General features: G+C 36.4%; 1 protein-coding gene and 1 pseudogene across 1 annotated transcript in view; one reads left to right on the top strand and one right to left on the bottom strand.

The window, feature by feature from the left end:
* Positions 1-25,002, top strand: part of LOC108517473 (atherin-like) — a 65,710-nt gene that overhangs the window by 2,964 nt on the left and 37,744 nt on the right. The window lies entirely within an intron of this gene.
* LOC108517471 (heterogeneous nuclear ribonucleoprotein D-like pseudogene) overlaps positions 23,147-25,002 on the bottom strand; it is a 6,292-nt pseudogene continuing 4,436 nt past the window's right edge.

Raw genomic sequence — 25,002 nt, 5'->3', positions numbered from 1 at the left:
AAAAAAAAAAAAAAACCTCTCCACGTTTGTAGTAAAAAAAAGGTGAACATGTGAATGTTCCCCCTAAATATTTTCAGAATTGAGAAGGGATCTGCAAGGGCCAGGAAGTGCTGTGCCATGGCTGGCCATCATGGAAATAGGCTGTTTTTAACTTCTTCTGGCTTTTTAGTATGTGTTTTTATTTATAGAATAGAAAAAGTAAACGACAAATTGTTATATAAGACACATGTTCAATGAAAAATACCAATGATTTTGCTTTTTTTAAAAAAAAATTTCAATAACATCGAATGAATGGAAGATGTGTCTAATGGAAAGAAAAAATGGGTCTTTCCTTTTCTCTTGTCTTAGGCTAGCATAGAAAGAAGAAAAAAGCTTATTATTACTCCAATAATCTTTGTGTGTGTGTGTTTTTCTCTGATGACTATTTTGATATTGTAGATTTCGTGTTTGTCATAATTAAAATGTTTCTAAAATCCACCATGAATAATGTCCTCTGAAATAGCTGCCACTCAACATTAATTATTTTATTTTTGTATTTAGTTGAAAGGTTTCTTTTGAACTTGCTCCTGCGCTACTAAGCATTGCTAGATAGGGTGAAAGAATCACTTCATTCCACTAAAAGTTCATGCTATTCAGACTTGGCTGTGTCTTCACTGATTCTCAATTCCTTTCCTCATCAGGAGGATGAGTATCTGGAACTTATCCAGGAACATTATCCAGGCCACTTCCAAACCTGTCCTATGTCTGCTTTCCTCAAGCCCCCACTTTACGTGGTTTTCCTCCACTTCTGCAAATGATCTTGCCTCGTACTCTACTGAAGGATCCACCATGAGGTTCCTCAACTTAACTTTCCTAAAACCCAGTCCTAGTTTTCACACATCTGTACCTCCTTCAGTCATGGCTGAGAAGGGGTGTCCTCATTTCTCTTCAAAGCTCATAGTCCACTTATGCTCCTAAACATAAGCCATCTTCTCTCTACCAGGATTTTGCTCTATTGATTATAATTTATCTCTTACATGATGTGTTACACCCTCTTCTCCAAAGATTTTTCCTAAGTCTTCCGAATATCTGGCTTTTGGTAAAACCACCTTCTTTCTACTCTACCACCATCTGTATCTACTGGCCTTTCTTTTCACCAAGAAACTGTCTGAAGGGAATTTCTTGAGGTTTCTGCTTTGTTGCCAATGTTTTGACCCTTGAATACAACAGAAATAATTTTGAAGATTGTGCTTTCTCCTCAAAATCCTAGCTTATTTTGCCAATTAAGTTCTCTCCTACAAAAATGTCCTTTGCCTCCAAGTTGCAATGGCCCAATTCCAGATTTCCAGTGAAGGAATGAAACCATTGTCACCTAGCCTGAGGATCCACAGAAATGCAAATGACCAGCTTGAGAAGAAGATGATTTAAACTGCTAGCCTGGCCACCTTGGAAAAAGCGTTGGGAAGTAGGAGTGGGAAGAGGGCCTGTGCTCAGGCTGACACTGGGGCCCAGGGCAAGGTTAGAATATTAAGAGGTTTGGTGACTCCACCCTCAAGAACAAAAGTAAACAGCAGAAATTCAAACAACTTTTCAATTACCAGCTCAGAAAGAAGTCAACCTGAAACTTTTAAGGTTATGAAATCTTTGTAACTTTCCAATGTTTATTATTTTCATATTATCCCATAAAAATTAGTGGTAAATCCCCTAAGAAGCATAGCAGAGGCAGCAAGGAATAGGAGGAAGCAGGAACACTGAGTCTCTTGTCGTATCTGGGTGTCTATGTAGGAGTAGGGGAGGTAAAGATAAAACCTTCAAAAAGTACACCGATACTGATAATTTTGGGGTTTTCTTTTTAAAGAGGAATGTTGAAACAGAGGTGGGTGGCAAAGGAGGGAAAGAGAGTGGTGGGATAAGCGGGTCCTGAGAAGGGTTGCTAGGGCTTAATAATAGTTCTGCTCAGGTGGCTGTGGTGGTTTCAGGATTGGCTGAGCCCCACCCCATCCCCATCCTCTGAATATATTATGTAAATCCTCCCATGACTCTGCCTAATAATTACCTGTAAAAACTTTCTAAAAGTTTCCTGGCCTTCCCCATTCTTGAGAGGGTGAGTTCTTTCTTACTGTATTGTGACCCTTGATACTCTCTCCCATGTTGTGGTTATTTTTGTGTGAACCTTTTCCCCTAACGGATAGGATCCACATCATGGTCATGACTGTGTCCCTCACTGCCTTAAACTACTGAAACACCTCCCACACTAAGAAAAGCCAATATTTAGTAGTCCTTTGTTTAGTTCTTGGAAGAACTTGACTTTGAATAATAAAAAATTGGAATCAGGATGTTGGGAGAGAATCAGGAAAAGTTGGGATTAGCTGTTCAATGCGGAAAAATCAGATAAAGTATGATAGAGCAGAATAGAGGTTTTGAAACTCAGCTTTGCTAAGCAAGTTAAACAAGGGTTACTTTTTTTTTGGTGTATGAAACTTCTAGGTTGTTCTGTCTCTTGGAAAACAGTGGGGTCATGAGATTTTAACAACTTCGTAAAATCAGAATGGCATCAAACATCTGGTATGTGTAATAGTCATGCTTCCTAGTACGTATATCCACAGCCCTTGAAGGAGGCAGCCCTGCACACCTCATAACAATGCACCTGGCATGGCATCAGCCCCTGTGGAGACCTGACCCATGTAGCCAACCCATTGCCCCCTAACTGGTAATGATGCCAATCAGATTATTTCTCAGGGAGTTTGAAATTGAGAGGACAAGTGAACCAGAGAGAGCACTGTCTTGGTCCTGATGTTTTCTGGGTTCCTATTGATGGGACAACAATATGCCTACCCCAAAATGTGCCATTTTGGCATAAGGAATATTTTGAGCTGAAAGCAATTGAGAAATAGCAGATGCAAGAAAAACTCTTTCCCTTCTGCTTTTCTATCTAAAAGTAGGCCATTACTTTCTATTTGTAAAGTTGTCTCCCTCTCTACTACCAGGAAAGGATCTACTTGGAAATGACTCTTATTACTGGAGAGGACACTTATGCACGTAACACACGTTAATAGACAACCCTTACTTATATGTTTCCTAGCACCTTTCCATAACTTTCCCCCCTCAACTCTGTTCTCCACAGGAAGCCCCATACCCCCTCTCCTTTGTGTAGCCTCTTCATACTTTATCACTTCTGTTAAGACGGTATCGGTCAAAAATTCTAATTGCCTCCTTGAGTCACATTTCTTTGTGAAGCTTTTGTGTACATATGTAATTAAATGTTTTTTCTCTTGTCAGTCTGTCTTTTATCAGTTTCATTCTCAGACATTGAACCTAGGAGGATAGAGGAAAAGTGTTTTTCCTTCCTTACACTATTCTCCTCATAAGGTCATACTTAAATAAACTTCATTTTCTTTTTGTTTTGTGAGATTTTTGTTTCCTGTGATCATCCCTACTCCATTCTTTTCCTTGTTTGCCTTTAGTGAGTCCCTGTTCCTTGCCATCCAAGGCTTCATTTACAAATTATGCAAATATTTTAAAACAAAAGAAAACAGGTATTATGACTTGTTGAACTATGAAGAGTAGCACCCTAAAGGTTTTTTTAAATAAGCAAATAATAGAAAATGAATTATCTATCTAGAATCAAATTACTGCCAACCTGAGTTAGGCAAAATAATTTTTTTTTGTGCGGTGTTTCTATCCCCTACTCTCCCATATCAAAACCCTGTATTCCTCAATTCTCTGTTCTCATCCTTTCAAGTTGGAGATAAGAGAAGGACTTTGAGAAAATTAGTGATATAATTTCTTTTTCAGGGTAGAATCATTTTGCCACATCATTGGTATGGAAAGAAAATATTGGAACTTGTATTTCTATTATACATTTTAGGAATCAGGCTGGAAAATAATTTATTAGAGACATCAGTAGTTTTACAATGCAGGAGAAATAGATTCTGATGTTTAAGTTCCAGCAATTTAAAAATTTCTCAGGAGGAAAATCAGATGTCATCCAAAATTGCTACACTATTTTATTTAAAATACTGAATTATCAGCAAAATTATGAGACCTGCATAAAACAGGAAAGTGTGACTGAAATTCAGGAAAATAATCAGCCATTAGATACTCTAAGTGGCCCCACTTGTTGGATTTAGTATACAACTAATTCAAAACAGCTAGTATAAGTATGTTTTAAAACTTAAAGATGAAATGACTAAACAAATATGGACTCTAAATAGAGAAATATAAACTATGAAAAGAAACTAAAATTTTAGAGTTGAAAATATAACAACAATTAAAAAATCTGCTGTATGGGTTCCATAGCAAATTTGTGATGGCAGAACAAGGAATCAGTGAACTTGAAGACAGACTAATAGAAAATATCCAACCTAAAGAACAGAAGAAAGATTGAAGAAAAATGAACAAAGCTTCTGGGACTTGTGGGACAGAATCAAAGTATACCAATTTATGCTGGGAGCCCCAGAAAGAAAGGAGGGATGGAAGGGTATAGAAAAAATATTTGAAGAAGCAATGTCCTAAAACTTCCCAAATCTGTTTAAAATCTTAATGCACACATCAAAGACACTCAGCAAACACCAAGTAGAATAAACATAAAGAGAGGCACAACTAGATACATCTTAGCCTGCTGAAAGACAAAAACAACAAGAAAATTTTGAGGCAGCAAGAAAATAACAACTCATTTTACACAAGGGAATCACAGTAAAATTAACAGCTGACCTCTCATTAGAAACAAAAGATACTAGAGAGTCGTAAAAGGATATATTCAAAATGCTGAAAGAAAAAACCTGTCAATCAAGAATTCTATATGTAGCAAAACTGTTCTTCAAAATGAAGGTGACACTTACCATAAGTGGACCTATGTTGGAAGTGTGCTAATTACTGACAGATCCCATACAGCCAGCAGCTTTGTGCAAAACTCAAAGTAAAAGAAGGTTGTCAGACAGATGCAGGGCACCTGGCAAGTTATCCATCATCTCCATTTGGAAAGCAGCTCTTTACTCAGTGCTAACACTGGGTCATCAAATGATCACCACAGTAGAGGGCTGTTGTAAAACGCTAGATCTGAAGTTCTTCTAAAATAAAACCTCAGAAAATATGACCTCATTATTTCCCTAACTTCAGAGCTCTTTTGTCTGCTTCATAGAGGTAGAAAGAAGCTTATTAGAGCAGTAGCAGAGAGAAAATAAATCATTCAAAAAATATCTGCCCTCACTCTGTCCTTCAGCCATGATGCCTGGCCCTTTACATCCCTGGGCCACTGTTGTTGTTGTTTTCTGTACATCTCTGGAGTTAGATCAGCACAGCAAGACAACAGTACCTACTAATCATCTTGTCAGGAACTTCCACATTTTTCTGTAGTTTAGTAAATTTTTAAAATACAAAAAAAAAAATGAAGATGACAATATGTGCCAGAAAAAGCAATTGACAAGATCCAACACCGATTCATGGTAAAATGCTCAGCATACTAACAGTATGACTAAGAGTATGATGAAGGGAACTTCGTCAGTGTGATAAAGTGCATCTATGAATACCAACAGATAACAACATGTTTATGGTGAAAGACTCCATGCTTTCCTTTTGAGAATAAAGTATATGGCCATGCCACCTTGAACATACCTTATGTCTGATCTCAGAAAGTAGGGAGGGCCGGGCATGGTGGCTCATGTCTATAATCCCAGCACTTTGGGAGGCCAAGGTGGGCAGATCACTTCAGGTCAGGAGTTCAAGACCAGCCTGGCCAACATGGCAAAATGTCATCTCTACTAAAAATACAAAAATTAGCTTGGCATGGTGGTGGGTGCCTATAGTGCCAGCTACTCAAGAGGCTGAGGTAGGGAGAATTGCTTGAACCTGGGAGGTGGGGCCTGCAGTGAGCCGAGACCCTGCCACTGCACTCCAGCCTGGGTGACAGAGTGAGACTCTGTCTCGGAAAAAAAAAAGAGAAAAGAAACCAAGGAGAGCAAGAAGGGACAGAGCTCATTAGTACTTGAATGGGAGAATAAATAAGGATATCCATTCTCAATTCTTTCAGTCAACATTTTACTGGAGATTCTAGCTAGTGTAACAAGGAAAGAGAAATAAATCAAAGGCATATTGATTGAAAAGGAAAAATTAAAGATATCTTTATTTACAGATTACTTGATCTTATACATAAAAAATCCTACTAGGACCTAATAAATGAATTTAACAAGGTCACAAAATACAAGATCAATATATAGAAGTCAGTTATATTTTTATATGCTAGGAACTAGGAATCTGAAAATGAATTTTAAAAGACAGTTGTGGCTGGGCGCAGTGGCTCACGCCTGTAATCCCAGCACTTTGGGAGGCTGAAGTGGATGGATCACGAGGTCAGAAGTTCGAGAGCAGCCTGGCCAACATGGTAAAACACTGTCTCTACTAAAAATACAAAAATTAGCCGGGTGTGGTGGTGGGCACCTGTAATCCCAGCTACTCAGGAGGCTGAGGCTGGAGAATAGCTTGAACCTGGGAGGCGGAGGTTGCAGTGAGCCAAGATTGTATCACTGCACTCCAGCCTGGGTGACAGAGCAAGACTCCATATCGGAAAAAAAAAAAAAAAAAAAAAAAAAAAAAAAAAAAAAAAAAAAAAAAAAAAAAAAACCGTTCCACTTACAATAACATGAGAAAGAAGACAATATTTAAGAATAAATTTTAGAAAACAAGCATAAGACCTATCTATCTATTTAATCTGATCTATAGATTAAATGTCATCTCTATCATTATCTTAGCAAGCATTTTTATAGGACTTGAGAAGTCAATTTTAAAATGGAAATACAGGCCGGGTGCAGTGGCTCAAGCATGTAATCCCAGCACTTTGGGAGGCCGAGGGGGTGGATTGCTTGAGCTCAGGAGTTGAAGACTAGCCTGGGTAACATGGCAAAAACCCATCTCTACCAAAATACAAAAATAAGCCAGGCATGGTGGCTCACACCTGTGGTCCCAGCTCCTCAAGAGCCTGAGGTGGGAGGATGGCTGGAGCCCAGGAAGTCAAGGCTGCAGTGAGCTGTGATCACACCACTGAACTCCAGCCTGGATAACAGAATGAGACCCCATCTCAACAATAAATAAAAAAAATAAAAATAAAATGTTAATACATATCAAAAACAATCTTGTAAAAAAAGGTTAAGAGTTATTACAATACTAATTTCAAAACTTATAAAGCTATAATAGTAGAATGTAATATTGGCATGATGATAGACACTTAGATCAATGAAATAGAGGGTACAGAAATTAATATATTTACAATCAGTTGGTTTTCAGCAAAGATGACAAAGCAGAGCAATAGTGAAAGGGATGCTTTTTTAAAGAAATACTACTGGAATAATTGCATATTCATATGCAAAATACTGAACTTAATTTCTTACCTCACACCATGTAGAAAAAAATTAATATATATCACAGACCTACATGTAAGAGCTAAAATTATATCTGAAAACGGTAGAAAATCTCTGCAACCTTGCTTTTGGAAAGGTTTCTTAGATACAACACCAAAATTGTGATCCATTAAAGAAGAAATCGATAAATCACATTTTATAAAAATGAAAAGTTTTGCTCTCCAAAAGATACAAGTAAGAAAGTGAAAAGACAAATAGCAGCCTGTGAAAAAATTCCTAGGTCAAATATCTGATAAAGGTCTTGTATCTAGAATATATAAAGCATGCTAAATGTCAAAAATAAGATAAGCAATTCAATTAAAAATAAAATGTTTTAATAGAGATTTCACCAAAAAGGCATATGAATGATTAGTAAGCACATGAAAAGATGTTCAACATATTAATCATTAGGGAAATGCGAATTACAACCACAATATGATACCAGTACACTACCAGTTAAATGGATATAAGCCAAATATTGACAATACACAGTGATGACAAAGATGTGAAAAAACTGCAACTCTCATAAATTGTTAAATGTGTAATGGTATACACACATTTTGGAGTCATTTAGCAACTTCTTGAAAACATAAACATAGCCAGACACAATGTTGCATGCATGTAGACCTAGCTACTCAGGTGGCTGAGGCAGGAGGATCCCTGGAGTTCAGGAGTTCTGGGCGATAGTGCACTATGCTGATCAGGTGTCTGTACTGTTAGGCATCAATATGGTGACCTCCTGGGAGGAAGGGACCACCAGGTTGCCTCAGGAGAGGGGAAGCAGCTCAGGTGGGAAACAGCAGGTCAAAACTCCTGTGCTGATCAGTAGTGGGATTGCACCTGTCAATAGCCACTGCATGCCAGTCCAAGCAATGTAGAGAGGCCTAGTCTAAAAAAAAAGTTATATATGTAAATATAAACTTATACTGTATGACCCAGCAGTCCTACTTCAATAGAAGTAAATATGTATGTCCACAGAGACTTTTACATGAACGATAGTAATATTGTTAATAATAGCAAAACATTGGAAATAATCTAATTATTTATGAGCCGATGATTGACAAAACAAAACATGGCATACCTGAATACTATTCAGCCCTAAAAATAATGAACTACTGATACATGGCACAGTATCGATAAACCTCCAAAATATTATGCCAAGAGAAAAAAAGGCAGACAAGAAGCCTCATTTGTATGATACCATTTATATGAAACTCCCAAAAAGGGAAAAAATATAGAGATAGAAGACAGATAAGTGATTACCTTAGACTGGGATGGGAGGATTTAATACAAGTGACTGAATGTCCTAAAAGTGGATAGTGGTAATGGTTACACAATAATACATTTATTAAAATAATACAGTTCTAATGGGTATATTTTATGGAATGTAAATTAGACCCCAATAAAGCTATTACAAATAAAAAAATTTTGAATAATGACATAAGCACATCTTAGAACTCGCTTATATAGAAGACTCAATAAATTTGAAAACATTTTCTAACATGATTAAAAAATATTTCCTAATGCATTTCAGGATCAGAAATCCCGCTTAGGTTAAAACATTTAAAAAAAAAAAACTCTTGTGAAGGAAAAACTGTTGACCTCAGAGAGCCAGAAATTCACTAGAGAAAAAGACTAAATTACAATCTTTGCATAATTGGTGGATGGAATTGATTTTTTTTTTTTTTTTTTTTTTGAGACAAGGTCTTGCCCTGTCAGAAAGCTAGAGTGCTGTGGTGTGACCATAGTTTACTGCAGCCTCAGACTCCTGGGGTCAAGCAGTCCTGCCTCAGCCTCCTGAGTAGCTGGGACTACAGGCGTGTGCCACCATGCCTGGCTAATTTTTACATTTTAGGTTTTTTTGTAGAGATGGGGTCTCACTATGTTGCCCAGGCTGGTCTTAAACCTCTGGCCTCACGTGATCCTCCCCTTTTGGCCTCCCAAAGTGTTGGGATTATAGGTGTAAGCCATAGCACCCAGCCCATGAATTGAAATTTGAGCATCGTAATTGATTACATAGAGCCTATTTTGTACTTCTTCCATATTTTTTCCAGTGTCTATTTTAATGACTGTATTCATTAAAGCCAAGTATGGGGGTGAACTGATCTTAGAGTTTGAATTCTTCTATGACCAACCATTAAACCAAGATTTTCAAGTAGTGAAGCACAGTCCATCACATAACTTTCACTAACATTTATTCGAATTGTCTATACTACATATGTCCACATTATATATCTTTTTTCTTGTACTCATAGATTTTCTGTATTTGTACTTCATAATATATATCATTTACAACACGATTACACTTAAAGAATTTAAAATAAGTAAATTTGGAAATATATCCTCAAAAGTGTTAGTAAGAGAGATGTGTGAGTGAGACCTCAAAGTTTTAGTAGAATATCTTTAGATAAAATGTTCATTATTTCCCTGCCATTTTTGTGTATTTTGTTGTCGTTTCAGTTTTTTCTCTTCTGTCTACCCCAATTACTAGAAGTAAGTCTTTGAAAGACTATATTTTAATCTTGTTCTTTTGCTTTTTTCTGTGTCTTAAAGATCACTTAAATTATTTAGCTCCAATGAATTTGAATCTCAGATACACTGATTATCAGAGACAGTGATCATTATTGTGATCAAACTGAGAAAGGTCAATGAAATCTCCAGTGGTATTGAGAGGAGTAGGCTTCTTTGGACATTTCTAAATGATGTAAAAGTAGGACATAAATAACAAAAACACAATAGAAAGAAAGACGAGGAAATTCCTATAATGTAGAGAATTTGATAAAAGAAAATATCTGCCCACACAGAATTAATTCATTTTATGGTCCGTTGAAAACTTGATTTTTAAAATCATAGGCATTTAATGATTTACTGTTTGGCCTTGGAAAAGTCACTTATTTTTCCATTGTCTCTTTCCCACATCTATGAAAATGAGGCGTAATGTACTTCTCTATTTCTTACAACATTATTAACGTTTAAACTTAAAAAAAAGTGTGAACTATATAAGCTTCTGAACTTTTTGTATAAGTATGCTAGTGTTCCTATGCTAGTGTGCATAAACACAGAGGGCTTTAGTATCTAAGAGTTTATATCAGGAAAGAACTTCTTATTTCTACTTTACATTAACTGTTTGCCTCCCCCCCCCATTTCTATTTGTTAAGAGTGGTAAAAATTTCTTTATTAACTAACATAATTTGTAATCCCATAGATAACATAATCACCAGTATTTTATCAACTTTTTGTAAATCTTATTATTATTATTATTTTTTCAAGACAGGGTCTTGCTCTGTCACCCAGGCTGCAGTGCAGTGGCAAGATCTCAGCTCCCTGCAGTCTAAACCTCCCCAGCTCAAGTGATCCTCCTGCCTCAGCCCTCCTGAGTGGCTGGGACCACAGGCATGTGCCACCATGCCTGGCAAATTTTGTTTATTTTTTATAGAGATGAGGTCTCCCTATGTTGCTCAGGCTGGTCTTGAGCTCCTAGGCTCAAGCAATCCTCCTACCTCAGCCTCCCAAAGTGCTGGGATTACAGGCATGAGCCACTGCACCCAGCCTCTTCTCCCTTTTTTGAAACCACTAGAAATCATTTTCTTTAGGTGGTATGTCATAATCTCATTAGTCAAATACTTAAATTTAATATTTTAATCCAATGTTTTTTTCAATTATGAGCTTTCTAAAATTATAGAATTTTAGGACTAGAGGAATCTTAGAGATTATAAATCAGTGTTAATACTGGCCTAATAACTCTCAGCTTAAATCCCTTTCTATTCAACCCTTTGATTTCCCTTATAGAGAAGAAGAAATTAATGAGATTCAGTCATTTCACCATGTTTGCTGTATATATGTGTATATGCATGTGACTAAATTTTCCAAGTTTAAAATAATGTAAATATTGAAAATGTTATATGGATAAAATATTGGAAGAAAAAAAGTGCAGTTATGCCAATAATTCTCCTCCTCACATTTAAAAATGACTACTTTATCTAACTACTACTTTACAATATTATTTGGCTATTGAGAAGGTGATAGCCTGAGGTATTGTGTATTTAACCTTCGATATGGGTACACTGTAATTATTTTTTATGTTCTTAAAATTGAATTGCAACCTATTGACTATGGCATTTGTGTTTTAAAAGCTGATAAATTGTGTTTAATATAGTTGGTGGAAGAGCACTGAGCTCAAAGTCAGGAGGTGTGGGTGGCTTGTAGCCTTGCCTGTCCTGCCTGCTTCCTCAAGTCTTGGGCAGGGCATTCAATCTTTATAGCCTGTGTTTACCCATCTGTAAAATGACTCGGTTGGGCAGAAATATTTCCTGGCCTAGGTTAATTTGTGTATAAAATGAAATACTACATGGTCTCAGTCTATATTTTGATTATTTTTATTTTGAAAGAAATTTCCCAAAAATGTTTATCACATTACTATAGCTCTTAAGTCTATTTTCACCCCTTGTTTGTTTTCAATTTTCCAGAAGCTATGTTTGAATAGATTTTCTCCTGCCTTCACTTTTTTCTTTTTCTTTTTTTCTTTCTTTCTTTTTTTTTTTTTTTTTTTTTTTTTTTTTTTGAGACAGACTTGCTGTGTCCCCAGGTTGGAGTGCAGTGGCACCATCATGGTTGACTGCAGCCTTGGTCTCCCAGGCTCAAGTGATCCTGCCACCTCAGCCTCCTAAGTAGCTGGGACCACAGGCACAGGCCACTACACTTGGCCATTTTTGTTATCATTATTGTTATTTGTAGAGATGAGGTCTCACTATATTGCCCAGGTTGGGATCAAACTTCTGGTCTCAAGAGATCCTCCCACCCCAGATTCCCAAAGTGCTGAGATTACAGAGGTAAGCCACTCTGCCTGGGTGACTCTTTTTTTTTTTTGTTCGAGATATGCCTTTCTGCTTTACTCCTACTTATGTCTTGCCTTCCTGTCCCTAATTCTAGGACCTTACCCCTACCTTAACAAGGGAGCAGCTGTTTACTGAAAAAAAAAAAAAAAAAAAAAACAGTGACTGATCTTCTTCTATGCCTGTTGAGGAGCCACTAACTGTAGTCATCTCCCTTTACTGGAGAGAGGGTAGAATAGAAACCTTTGCGGGCATTGGAGCCAGATTGCCTGGGTTTGCATCTGGTCTGTCCACTCAGCAGCTGAATGATCTTGAACCACAGTTTCTCCATTTGCAAAATGAGAAGCACGGTGTTACTCAAACATTGTTGTGAGTATTTAATGAGTTAAAAGAGCTAAGACTCTTAGGATAGTGTCTGGCACATAGTAATTGCTACTGACTCTCATAAAGTGGCAGTGACTTCAGCACAGGCTGGAAGAGAGGATAAAGCTGAAGCAGGAGAACAACACTGGGTGAATGGAATGCTGTGTTCTTACAGTTTCTGGGCCTTTTGCAATGGCACTCAATTCTTTGCTTCCTGTTCTTTTCCTGCTATCATCCTGGGATGTAAATGTTGGGCAAAAGCCTGATGAGAAGAGGAAGACTGGCATAATTTGTGGGTGATGTTCCTTTTATTTAATTTGAAAGAAAGGCTACCTATGGTAACTTTTTCTCCCAGTACATTTCCTGTTTGAAACATGATTTTTTGTCTTCTACCATGCTTCTGAACTGGCATGCCATAATTATTATCCTCTAAGACCTTAAGATCTTAGAAAAAAGCCCAAGAATTGTCCTTTGGACAGGCCTATTTATAATATTATTCCATTTGAAAACAGCACTGGAAAACTGTTCTTAGCAAAGAATATTAATTGACAAAAACATTTCTTTGCTAAGAATCTGAGGGAAGCAATCTGTTCTTAACTCTTTCAAACCACAAAATAGATTTAGCCTCTAATGAACAAAAGCCAATTATTTATTTTCAATACTACTTTTAAAAAGCCTTTGTTTTTTATAACAGAGCTCTTTTCTGTTCTCTATCAAAGCAAAATTTTAAATACAGCAGGTCTTTTATAAGAAAAGGCAGCCAAATCCATTAACAGGATTATAGTTTGGGTGTAAAACATACTTTCCACCTCAATATCTAAGTATGTAGATTTTTAAAATAAGAGGGTATTTATCCATTTTGATTAAGAAGTACCATTATGCCAAATGTTCTGTAGAGTGAGCATGACAAATACGTCATATGAAAAGAAGGCACGTAAAAAGATTGTTGCTGGTAAAATGTTAAAATTCTATGGTAGTTAGAAAATTATAATATTGCACATTCTTGATGAACATGGAAGATATTAAAATTAAATCTGGATAAATCAATCACTATTTAACTTTTCCTCTTACTCTTCTAAGGTGGAAGTAAAATAATACTAAACAATATTGACAAAAGGCCAATTAGTACATGTACCTTTTCAGATCATAAATACTGTGTTTGAAATTCAAAAAGAAATATGTCAATAAAAGAAAGAATTAAAATTCCTGAGCCATAGGATGTCACATAGCAAAGAATTTGGCCTTTTAATAAAACATCTTCAGCATATTTTTTATTTCAAATATGTTACTAAGAGGAAAACAATCATATTGCATGGTCATGTCAGAAATCAGTAGACCTTTCTGTATGTATAAGGCAACTACATTCTGTACTTACTTTGTAAACTTTTAATTAGATACTTCTGATTTACTTTAAAATTTTTGGTGTGATATTTAGTTAGAAAATATTATTTTAAATACAATTCATTCAGAAGATATCTTGATTTTGTGTCTTGCATATTGTTCATTTAGGGTTCTATAGTTCATTTTGGTGAATTGACAGTCCTAGAAATAAAAATTCCATTTTTCCAAAGGCTCAGAAGAAGAGATGTTGAAATCTCTCTAGTTTGTCCAAACCTGGAACTGTAGCATAATCCACTCACCCCAGTATTATAATAGTAGTGCAGATTCTCTTTCAAGCTATCTTTCCCTGAAATTGCTGGTCTATTTGTTTATATAGCCTATACAGGGGGTAATTGTCATTGTCAAGTATGGTACTTTTTCTTTCTTTTTTCTTTCTTTTTTTTGAGACAGAGTCTAGCTCTTTTTCCCAGGCTGGAGTGCAGTGGCACAATCTTGGCTCATTGCAAACTCTGCCTCCTGGGTTCACACCATCCTCCTGCCTCAGCCTCCCGAGTAGCTGGGACTACAGGTGCCCGCCACCATGCCCAGCTAATTTTTTGTATTTTTAGTAGAGATGGAGTTTCACCGTGTTAGCCAGGATGATCTGAATCTCCTGACCTCGTGATCCACCTACCTTGGCCTCCCAAAGTGCTGGGATTACAGGCGTGAGCAACCGTGCCTGGCCTCTTTTTCCTTTTTTTAAGAGACAGGGTCTCACTGTGTCACCCAGGCTGAAGTGCAGTGTTACTATAAACATTCTATTTTATTATTGGTTATTTTGTTAATCTTTAACTGTGCCTAATTTATAAATTAAACTTTATCATAGGTATGTAAGTATAAGAAAAAATAGCATATACCGGGTTTGGTACTATTCAAGGTTTCAGGCATCCACTGGGGGTCTTGAATGCATCTCCCGAGGATAAGGGGGGACTATTATGCATATATTTATTTCTTTATTCATCTGCCTGTTGATGGACATTTGAGTTGTTTCAGTTTTTGATTATGATGAGTAATGTATGTATATTTATGTACAGTTTTTTGTGGAGGTGTACGTTGTTTCGCTTGAGATTGCTGGGTCCCAGAATAAGTTTATGTTTAGCTACTTAACAGTTAAGAAACTGCCAAACAGTTTTCCAAAATGGCTATACCATTTTACACTCCTGCCAGCAATGTGCAACGTTTCAGTTACTCTACTTTCTTGTCCACACTTGATATTATCAACATTTAAATTTTAGGCCGGGTGCTGTGCCTCACACCTGTAATCTCAGCACTTTTGGAGGCTGAGGCAGGAAGAACTCTTGAGCCCAGGAGTTCAAGACCAGCCAGGGCAACATAGTGAGACATCTCTACTAAAAGTAATGGTGTGGTGGCATGTGCCTGTGGTCCTAGCTACTCAGGAGGTGAGGTAGGAAGATGCTTGATCCCAGGAGGTGGAGGCTACAGTGAGCCATAATTGCACCACTGCACTCCAGCCTGCACGACAGAGAAATACCTTGTCTATAAAAGTAATAATAATAAATGTTATCCATTGTAGTGTGTGTGTAGTGGCATCTTATTGTAATTTAAATTTGCATTTTCCTGATGACTAAGGATGTTGAACATTTTTTAATATGCTTATTGAGCATTAGTATGTCTTCTATTGTGAAGCATATGTTCAAATAATCTACCCTTCCTAAAATTAGGTTGTCTTACTATTGAGATTTTAAAAATTCATTATGTATTTGGATACAAGTGCTTTGTCAGATATCTGTACCATAGATGTTTTCTCCTAGTATTTTGTTTACAACTTAGGTTTCTGAACAGTTTTTATGACAAAAGTTTTAAATTTGATAAAGTCCACTATATTGTTTTCTTTCATTGTGTTTTGTTATATATATATTTGAATCAAGGTCTTACTCTGTTGCCCAGGCTATAGTACAGTGGTTTGATCTCAGCTCACTGCAGCCTTGACTTCCTAGGCCTAAACAGTCCTCCTGTGTCAGCCTCCTGAGTAGCTGGGACTACAGGTGTGGGCCACCACACCCATTTTATATATATATATATATATATGTTTTATTTTTTGTGGAGGTGAGGTTTTGCCATATTACCCATGCTGGTCTCAAACTCCTGAGCTCAAGCAATCCACCCACCTTGGCCTCCCAAAGTGCTGGGATTATAGGTGTGAGCCATTGCACCCAACCTATAATTTTACCTGTGTTAATTTTTGTGTATGATGTGAGGCATACACATCCAATGTGCTAGGATTCCGAAATGCTAGGATTACCGGCTTGAGCCATCGCGCCTGACCTCTTTTCCTAATTTATTTTTTGGCTTTGATATCATACAAATACCAACATTATAAAAAGATTTGGGGTGTATTCTTTTCTCCTTTAATTTCTGAAAGAGTTTGTATGGGATTGATAATTATTTATTCCTCAGAAGATTGATGAAAGTTACCAGTCAAATGGTCTAGATCTGGAATTTTCTCTTTGAGGAAGTTTTTAATAATGTAATTGAGTTAATAGATATAAGGAATTCAGATTTGCTGTTCTTCTGGAGTTATTTTTGGTAATTTGTGTCATTTAGGAATTTGGACATTTCATCTACATTGTTGAATTTTGTGGCATAAAGTTGTTTATAGTATAGTGTTTTCATGGTATATCTTTTGCTGTTCTTGTATTTTTTACCTATACTTTTGTTTGTATTTAAAGTGGGCTTTTTGTAAATACCATATTGTTTTTCTTGTTTTTATCAAGTTTGACAATCTCTGCCTTTTAATTATAGTATTTATGTCATTTACCTTTAATATACTTAAAAATATGGTTGAATGTAAGCCTACCATCTTGCTGTTTTTTTTTACTTGCACCATCTATTATATTTTATTTTCTTTGCCTTTTCTGCTCCCTTTTATTATGTTTTATTCTACTTTATCTGTACTAAGAGATTATTAGTTATAATTTTTAGTGGTTCCTCTAGAATTTGTAGGTTAGCTCATTACAGTATATCTTAAATTATGTTTTATCAGTCTGTTCATTATATAAAACCCTTAACACATGATATTTCCATTTCCCTTCTTCTATAATTTGCCATTGTTATAATTTCTTTTTCATCTCTATATATGCAGTGAACACTGCTACATATATTTTCCATCTGTTATCATTTTTCTTTCTTGCTCTGTTGCCCAGGCTGGAGTGCAGTGGCACAATCTTGACTCGCTGCAACCTCCACCTCCCAGGTTCAAGCGATCCTGGTGCCTCAGCCACACAGATAGCTGAGATTACAGGCACACACCATCAAACCCAGCTAATTTTTTATATTTTTGGTAGACAGGGTTTGGCCATGTTGGCCAGGCTGGTTTCAAACCCCTGAACTCAAGTGATCTGCCCACCTTGAGCTACCTGAAGTGCTGGGATTATAGTCGTGAGTCACTGTGATTGGCCTTTCTTTAATAATTCTTATGGTGCAGGTCTTTCTTTAATAATCCTTTTGGGCAGCTAAAATCTCTTCACTTTTATTTGCCTGAAAAAATTTTGTTTTGTCTTTATTCTTCAAAGGTATTTTCATGGAGTGTGTAGGATTATAAATTGATAGATTTAAAAAAAAAAAAAAAAAAAAAAAAAAAAAAAAACAAACTTTTTTTCAGCCCTTTGCAGATGTTCTGTCATTTTTTTTTGACTTGTATAGTTTCTTAGAGTGATCATTCTTATCTGTAAAGTCTTTGATCATTCTTCTCTGTGTTTTTCTATATATAATGTCTCCATTCTTGACCCCACCACTGGCTGCTTTTAAGATTTTTTTATGACAGTTTTTTTTTTTTTAACAATTTGATTATTGAATGCCTTTGAATAGTTTTATTAAGGCTTGTAATTCTTGGTTTGTGGTTCATTGGTATTCTTCAATCTGTGATTTTATCTTTTTTTTCAGATTTGAAAACATTTTACTTTTATTTTTTAAAATATTTTCTTCATTCCCTCTCCTTTCTTATAGCACTCCACTTACATGTATATTAGTATTCTTGGTATTACCTGATATATCATGGAGGTTCTGTTAATTTTTTGGTCTTTTTTCACTCTGTGTTTCATTTTAGATAACTTCTATTGTTGTATCTTTTAAGTTCATTGATTTTTTTTCTTCTGCAGTATGTAATTTGCTGTTAATTCTATCCAATGACATTTTCATTTTACATATTATAGTTTTTCAGCTCTAGAAATTTTGTCTCTCTTTTTTCCTTATGTTTATGTTTTCTTTTAAGCCCTGTAGCATACTTATAACACTTATTAGATCTATTTTCAAGTTCTTTCATACTAATTCTATCATTTTTGCCATTTCTCTATCTTTTATTTACTGGATTTTTTTGTGCTTTTAAAAATTGATACATAGTAGAAACGTATTTTTCAGGGTACTTGTGATGATTTGATACATTCATATAATCAAATCAGGGTAATTGGGATATATATCACCTTAAATATTTATCTTTATGTTATGAACATTTGAATTATTCTCTCCAAGTTATTTCAAAATGTACAATAAATTAATATTAACTGTAGTCACCCTACAGATCTATAGAATACCAGGTCTTATTTCTTCTAATTGTATATTTGTACCCATTGCTATTTATGGATTTTTATTTTGTTCATTGATCGACTTTTTTATCTGATTCCTGGTGCTTCTAGTGTTTCTTGAGTGGATACAGGATATTGTAAATGTCAATATTGTTGAATGCCTGATTTTTCTGTCTTTTTAAAAAAAATAGTTTTGGGCCTTGTTTTGGCAGGCAGTTAAGACTCATGGATGAGGTTGAGGCTTGTTTTTAAGCTTTGGTAGAATGTGTGTGGAGTAGCCTTTACTGTAACAAATTTTAGTTTTTCTACTAAGGCTCCTGAGGTCTCTCCTGTGAATGACTGGGGTGATTCACAAAGACTTTCCACCTTAACTAGTAAGAGGTCAAACATCTTCATCCCTGTGTGAACTCAAATAACTGCTTGCGTTTTATCTTCTGTTCCATTTTTGTTGGGATTTGTACTACTTTCCTCTCTGCACACACCTCTCAGTATTCAGCAAAGACTCAAGAAGAGCTACATGCAGATTTATGAACTGATTTTGTGCATAGCTCCCTCTTTTTTATAACTCTGCTTCACAACTTCCAGAGGCCTTCCCTTCCCTGACTGCTGATCTCTGTTTCCTGAAGCTTACTAATGCTTGAGAATGCCCTCCCTGTTGTATGGCCTGAAGTATACCTCCAGTCAGAAAGCTATGGCAATCATGAGTTCCACCCAACTTGTTTCATTTTCTTCAGTGATCACAGACATGTTTTGCCTGTTATCCAATTTGTGAAAACATGGGTTTTATATATTTTCTCCAGTTTTCTAGTTGTTTACAGTGGAAGGGTAAGCCTGTTCTTTGATACTGCATTATAGCCAGAAGCAGATGTCTGGTTTGTATTCTTAATTTTGTTATTACTATCTTAATCCCTTAGAAAAAATTGTAACAATTTACATTTTTGTTTATGTATGCACTTCTGCATTGGATATGTTGTCTCCTTCTTTCTTGAAAGGTTCTCTTCCACTAGTTTCTAGAATATCATACTAATCTGATTTTTCTCCTTTTTCTCTTGCTATTTCTTTTAAGATTCCTTTTTACCTCATCATCCTTTACCTTAGCATTATATCTTGGAATTTTTCAAGGCTTAGTTCTAAGTACTCCTGTCTGTCTGTCTATCTATCTATCTATCTATCTATCTATCTATCTATCTATTCATTCTCTTTCTAGGAAATCTTACCTATCACATTAAAGATCATCAAGGACTTTCAAACTTCTGTTTCCAGCCTAGCCCTCTCTTACATGCTCTAAACCCTCCTGCCTGCTTTGACATCTCTAAGGCAACTCAAATTCAAGTTAATGAAATTGCTATCTTCTCACCTTCCCTGACACCTGCCTCCAAATCTGGCCCTTTTCCAGTGTTTCATATTTCAGTGAATTATTCCTCCATCCCATCTAGTTGTGCTGTTAAGAAATGAGGAAGAGATCTTGGACAGTTTCCTTTTCCTTATTCCGCTGCAATCCCTGACCCTACCTCCTTGTATATTCTCTCCATCAGCAAGTACTGTAGTTTTATCTCTTAAGTCTTTTGACCCTATTTACTTCTCATCATTGCCACTGAATTAGTTTAAGCTACATATCATGTTTCATCTGATCTACTGTAACAGTCTCCTAAGTGGTCTCTGTATATCTCCTCTAATCCTCCACTCAAATCTGCTCTCAATACCCCAGGCTGAAGTGACCTTCCAAAGATCAGATCTGAGCATGTCAGCCCCTTCCTTAAATCTCCTCCATAGATTCTTATTGATTTTAGGATAAAGACTCTATTCCTAAATAAAGCCTAAAGGACTCTCTGTGTTTTGGCCACTGTCTACCTCTCCTGCTTCTTCTCTACCACAGTGATCTTGACTGTGCTCCCCAAACAACTGGCTTCTTTCAGTTTTTGGAAAATGCCCCACTTCCTTCTTTTTTTTTGAATAAAGTCTCACCCTGCCACCTAGGCTACAGTGCAGTGGTGTGATGATTGTTCATTGCAACCTTGACCTCTTGGGCTCAAGCTATCCTCCTACCTCAGCCTCCCAGGTAGCTAAGATTATAGGCATGTGCTACCACACCCAGCTAATTTTTGTATATTTTGAGAGACAGGGTCTTGCCATGTTGCCCACACTGGTCTCAAACTCCTGAGCTCAAGCACTCCTCCCGCCTCAGTCCCCCAAACTGTTGGGATTATAGGTATGAGCCACTACTCCTGGTCCCCCGTTTCCTCCTTGCCATAGGATCTCAGCATATGCAGTTCTGAGATATTTTTTCCCACCTTTAAATCACACTCTCCTCCAGGTTAACTCCCATTTATAATATCTATAGATTCTAGCTTTGCCACTTCTTCAAGAAAACCCCTTTTCCCCTTTAAATACACACTCTGTTTATAATTGTATAAAACTGATTATGTCACTGCCACTTTGTCCCCCAGTGAAAATAAGATCCATATCCTCAGCACTGGGCCCTACATAAATATTTTTGAATGGATAAGTGAATGAATTACTCAATGGTTTCCATTTACTTTTATAGAATCAGGAACATAATAAGTCATAAATGAAAATTTGTTGAACACTTTGTGAATTGTTGCCTAATGTGCATCATCATTTAATCTGTTCTGAATGTCTATTTATGGCCTTTAAAATGAGGTTTATATTTTATTGAAATTATAGTATAGACAATTTTAGATAAACTCTCACTGTAAGGTCAAATTATTATTTCTTTATTATTTTTATGTATTTCAAAAGCCTTTATTCATTTTTGGTCAGAGAAAAGGACAATCTCAAGGTCAACTTTTCACTTAATTATACATTTGAACTTACAGGATTCACTGCCCTAGATACTGTACCTACTGACAGCACAAAATGAACTCCCTCCTAGTCCCTAAAGTTGCATGTTGAAATAATAAGCAGAGTCCCTTGCAATAGCCAACACTGGTACTTATCCTAGGTATAAGGAGAAATAGAAAAACAGAAGCAAAAACGGACAAGAGCATCATAACTTGATAGCCCGACAAGTACAAATATCACTGGAACAAATAAAGTTGTAGGCACTAAATTTTTTTAAAAGGCAAGTCCATAAGCATAAAAAACTTAAACCGGTTGCACAAGATTAACTACTCTACATGTGAACATGTGTGCCAATCCCAGTAGTTAAGCTGGAGACAAACATCCTTAAATCCAATTAACTATACTGAATGCAAAATTCAAAGTTTGTGTTTACGCAGGTCCTCTAAAACCTAGATATGAAATTATTTCTTTTCAATGCACCAGGAAAATCTACTGTAATGACACGAGTCAGGCACACTTGGATCAATATTAACATACCTAAGACTTACCTTTTCCACTATTCCTTCCAACGTCTGAATATACAAATGCTTACCTACTCGAATTTATTCACTAACTACATTAAAATGATATTTACTATCATGACTTTTTCTAAACTCACATGGCATTTGCAGTTAACTGTAATACAGCTTCCTCAGAATGCCCAAATAGAAAATATTTTGTTCGGTGTTGTGATGGCTGTGACGTAACACTAACAGAATATAACTAAATTAGTTACTCTGCCACTACTTCAAATTTTAATTGAACTTTTGATCATACTTGAATGGATAATCTCATACCTATCTGTGAAATTCCTTGTGTTATTTCAATACTTTATAGCTCCTACCACAGTTTTACAGTGTTCTTTTCTGTATTTATTTGGATTTTTACTAAGAGAATTAACATCATGGTGTTATGATTATAATTGCATATAAAGCTTTTTCTAGCAGACCACTGATTAGCTCTAAAGTCAAAGAAGTAATTAGCAATTCAAAAATGGCTTTCCAGAGACAAGAACAAAGCAAACGAAGCTACTAACAATCATTATGTTACAATCCAGAGGACAAATTGTCTACTAGAAAGCTTCCAGTGATCACAACACTGTGACTTTGTCTCAGGAAAGTGTCGTCAGATATCCAGAGGGGAAAGAACATCATCCGAAGATGTGGTGGAAGCTTCAGTTAACAGAGAGATAAAGCCTTAAGAGCATGGAATATAGCTACATATTGGGAAACAGGGTGACACTGTGGCTGGCTATTTATAAAGGACCACAGTTTCTCCCTATGGATCACTTCTCCCTGCAAAACAAACTGTGCCTTAATTATTGCTTATTTAAAATTATATTTTTATGGAGCTATGCAGTACCTGACACAGAAAAATAATCATATAAGGAAGCATTTATTTGAGGTTTAATATAAAATCATACAGATAAAATGTGTGTAAACACAAATCCACATTGAGTCATAACATAAATAGCAAAGGACAAAGTAAAAACAAAGAACATGAATTGGCAGCTATATACAGTTGCACACAATTGTGTCTTGTACACTAGAAAGTCTTCTACAAAATAATCATCTTAGATCAACAAAAGACCAATCTTCAATGTCATCCTGCAAGATAGGTTATTTTAGCATCTCCTCCTGTTTTCTCCAATGTCCTCCTTTAGTATGACTGATAACTGTTTTGGTGATTGTCACCCCCTGGAGATGCCTTGCGATAAGTGCTCTTTTGGCCACTATAGTCTGCATACACCTGTGCAAAGTCATGGTTCCTATAGTTATACCCAGCATGATCGTATCTGCCATAGCCACTACAGTTTTGATCACTCCATAGGCACTATTGTAATTCCCATATCCAAGATCATAGTAGTCACTTGATCATTGATTCCAGTTATGTCCTGACCTTGGTCACGACCCCCTAGGGCCCCCTCATTCACTGGTTGCAGCACCTGTTCTTCCTTTTTGTTTTGGTGTTGCAGCTTCCATACCTCTTTGGGTTGTGCACCTTTGATTTCACACTTCCCAGAACCAATTTGATAATAATCTGCTGTCTAACCATTTCTTTACTGGCTCTTCATCTGTATATGTGAGAAAACAAAATCTTCTTCTTCATTTGTTTTTGTATCCATGGGAATTTCAATATTTTCAAACTTCGCAAAGCCTCCAATATATTCTTTAATTTGTTTTACAGAAGTATCTGGGCTCAATCCACCTGAAAAACCCTTTTGGCAGGATTTTTCCCTTTTTTTACATTATTTTACCTTAAGTGCTAGGGTACACGTGCACAACGTGCAGGTTTGTTACATATATATACGTGTGCCATGTTGGTGTGCCACACCCATTAACTCATCATTTACATTAAGTATATCTCCTAATGCTATCCCTCCCCCCTCCCCTCACCCTATGACAGGCCCCGGTGTGTGACATTCCCCTCCCTGTGTCAAAGTGTTTTCATTGTTCAGTTCCCACCTATGAGTGAGAACATGTGGTGTTTGGTTTTCTGTCCTTGCGATAGTTTGCTGAGAATGATGGTTACCAGCTTCATCCATGTCCCTACAAAGGACATGAACTCATCCTTTTTTATGGCTGCATAGTATTCCATGGTGCATATGTGCCACATTTTCTTAATCCAGTCTGTCACTAATGGACATTTGGGTTGGTTCCAAGTCTTTGCTATTGTGAACAGTGCTGCAATAAACATACGTGTGCTTGTGTCTTTATAGCAGCATGATTTATAATCCTTTGGGTATATACCCAGTAATGGGATGGCTGGGTCAAATGATATTTCTAGTTCTAGATCCTTGAGGAATCACCACACTCTCTTCCACAATGGTTGAACTAGTTTATAGTCCCACCAACAGTGTAAAAGTGTCCCTATTTCTCCATATCCTCTCCAGCACCTGTTTTTTCCTGATTTTTTAATGATCACCATTCTGACTGGTGTGAGATGGTATCTCATTGTGGTTTTGATTTGCATTTCTCTGATGGCCAGTGATGATGAGCATTTTTTCATGTGTCTGTTGGGTGCATAAATGTCTTATTTTGAGAAGTGTCTGTTCATATCCTTTGCCCACATTTTGATGGGGTTGTGTGATTTTTTTTCTTGTAAATTTGTTTAAGTTCTTTGTAGACTCTGGATATTAGCCCTTTGTCAGATGGGTACATTACAAAACTTTTCTCCCATTCTGTAGGTTGCCTGTTCACTCTGATGGTAGTTTCTTTGATGTGTACAAGCTGTTTAGTTTAATTAGATCCCATTTGTCAATTTTGGCTTTTGTTGCCATTGCTTTTGGTGTTTTAGACATGAAGTCCTTGTCCATGCCTATGTCCTGAATGGTATTGCCTAGGTTTTCTTCTAGGGTTTTTATGGTTTTCGGTCTAACATTTAAGTCTTTAATCCATCTTGAATTAATTTTTTTATAAGGTGTAAGGAAGGGATCTAGTTTCGGCTTTCTACATATGGCTAGCCAGTTTTCCCAGTACCATTTATTAAATAGGGAATCCTTTCCCCATTTCTTGTTTTTGTCAGGTTTGTCAAAGATCAGATGGCTGTAGATGTGTGGTATTATTTTTGAGGGCTCTGTTCCGTTCCATTGATCTATATGTCTGTTTTGGTACCAGTACCATGCTGTTTTGGTTACTGTAGCCTTGTAGTATAGTTTGAAGTCAGGTAGCGTGA

The sequence above is a fragment of the Rhinopithecus bieti genome, unplaced genomic scaffold (assembly GCF_001698545.2).
Source record: "Rhinopithecus bieti isolate Rb0 unplaced genomic scaffold, ASM169854v2 scaffold_41274, whole genome shotgun sequence".
Classification (NCBI taxonomy): Eukaryota; Metazoa; Chordata; class Mammalia; order Primates; family Cercopithecidae; genus Rhinopithecus; species Rhinopithecus bieti.
Note: the sequence above shows the minus strand (reverse complement) of the source record. Positions and strands in the feature narration are given on the sequence as shown.